General features: G+C 36.6%; 1 long non-coding RNA gene across 1 annotated transcript; it reads left to right on the forward strand.

The window, feature by feature from the left end:
* The first annotated feature begins 25 nt into the window (after positions 1–25).
* On the forward strand, positions 26–1676 carry LOC120589491 (uncharacterized). Its single transcript, XR_005649501.1, has 3 exons — positions 26–118; positions 315–473; positions 749–1676. It is a non-coding gene; the product is annotated as an uncharacterized LOC120589491 (long non-coding RNA).
* Positions 1677–2224: the final 548 nt, after the last annotated feature.

Below are 2224 nucleotides of genomic sequence, written 5' to 3' on the forward strand. Positions count from 1 at the left end.
TCCCTCCTTCCCTCCTTCCTTCTCTTCCTTCCTGCCTTCCTTCCTTCCTGCCTGCCTGCCCGCCTGCCTGCTTTTCTTCATCTAGGCAGCTAGAAATTATTTTTGTCTAAGAGATGAGGTAGGAATCCAGTTCATTATTTTTTAAATGACTAGCCTATTGTAATAACACTATTCGTATCTATTTTCGGCTGGCCGGGACTGCCATCTTTATTCACAGCACGATCTAGTCCTCACATATTGTGGGTGAGTCGTGTGCAAGTGTTCTCCCTTTTCTGACCGCTTGTTTATCCCGCCCCCAAATGTTTTATTCGTAGAATAAACGACTAGAGGAAGTGAAGAGAGAAGAAACAGAATTACTGGAGGCCCAGTCTATTCCCCTGAGAAACTATTTAATGACCTATGTTATGCCAACACTTATGCAGGGTCTGAATGAGTGCTGTAAGGTCAGACCAGAGGATCCTGTTGATTTTCTGGTAAGAGATTTAAGTTTCTTTTAAAATATCAGTTTGGAAATAAAATATGCCTGAATTTAAATGGGAAGCAGTCGAGTCAGAGAAATCGTGTATTTGGGAAATAGCTTCTAATACCTTTACAGTTTATAATAAGATTTTTATTACTCTTTTGAGAGGATTTATGTACTTTTATTTTAACATTGTAAACATTAATTAGTACAAATAGATGACTCATAAATACCTGGTAGTATCTTCTAAATTGTTGACTTGACTTATTTTCTTTCTTTCAATTATAGGCAGAATATCTCTTCAAGAATAATCCTGAAACGCAATGAAACTTTAAAGGCCTCGTGTCCTACACCTTTACAGAGCTCGAGATGAGTTTAACGTTGTAATCTGAAAAATTGCTTTAAAAAATTCTTTTCCAGTTTTTGAAAAAAATTTTGCCCTGCAAACATATTTTATTAAGTAGAATCATTATAAAAAGCTGTATGGCAATGAGTGTCTACTTCATTAAAACTGTATTAGGAAGGTAAATTGATAAGATTTATCATGGGACAAACATCGATTTAATATTTCATTCTTAGTTTAAGTGTCCTGTACACTAATGTTTATAGTGTGAAGAAAATCAGATTATGTATTATTCGAACATGTAGGCCAATGAATTTACGCCATTTGTTATGACCCAAATACCAGTGGTGTTAAAAATGGATGTAAATTAGAATGGTTTATGCTTTACTGCGTTACAGTAAGTCAGACACGATTGGTTGCACAGGTTGTTTTTTGAGTTCAGGGTCAGTATCCTAGCCATTGAGTCAGAGAGCATCGGAAACCTCTTGGTAGAAAAATTCATGTAACAGAACAAATAATTCTAATTTTTTGTGATCATTAGAAAGTTGCCAAATAATTTCAACAAACTAACTTTACCATATATATAGGCATAAGCAATCAATGCTTACTGCCTTTCCCAGGTCTAAAAATCCCATAATTCTCAGAATTACACTAAATGAGAAATTCGTTTAGGTTTATTTTAACGGCATATATATTTCATCCCTTTAAATAATTTAATCTGAATATAACGACACAATTTTTTTATTGTGGTAAAATACACATAACAGAATTTATTATAGAACCATTTTAAAGTGCACAGTTCAGTGGCACTAAGTACATTCGTAAGTGTTGTGCATTCATCACCGCTTTCTAGCTCCAGAAATTTTTCATCATCACAAGTGGGAGCCCCGTATCCCATTAAGCATTGACTTCCCATTGTCTGCCGCACCCCCGCCCCAGCCCCAAGCGACCACTAACCTGCTTTCTGTCTCTGTGGATTTGTCTATTCCTGACTTTTATATAAACAGAAACATACAACATGTCTGGCTTTTTTCACTTGACATGTTTTCAAGGTTCATCCACTTCGTTAGCATGTATCCTTTTTATGGCCGAATAATATTCTGCTGTGTGGATGGACCACCTTTCGTTTAATCATTCGTTTGTTGATGGACATCCGTGTGAGGCGTTTCCACCTTTCAGGTATTGTGAATAGAGCTGCTGCGAGCGTTCCTGTACAAGTTCTTGTTTGAACACCTGTTGTCAGTTCTTTTGGCTAGACTTCTGGGAGTGATATTTCTGTCATATGGTAATTCCATGGTTACCTTACTGAGGAATTGCCAAACTGTTTTCCACAGTGGCTGCATTATTTTCTATCTTCACCAGCAATATATGAGGATTTTAGTGTCTCTGCATCCTTACCAACACTTGTTATTTTCTCTGCG

Source organism: Pteropus medius, unplaced genomic scaffold (genome assembly GCF_902729225.1).
Source record: "Pteropus medius unplaced genomic scaffold, Ma_sr-lr_union100, whole genome shotgun sequence".
Lineage (NCBI taxonomy): Eukaryota > Metazoa > Chordata > Mammalia > Chiroptera > Pteropodidae > Pteropus > Pteropus medius.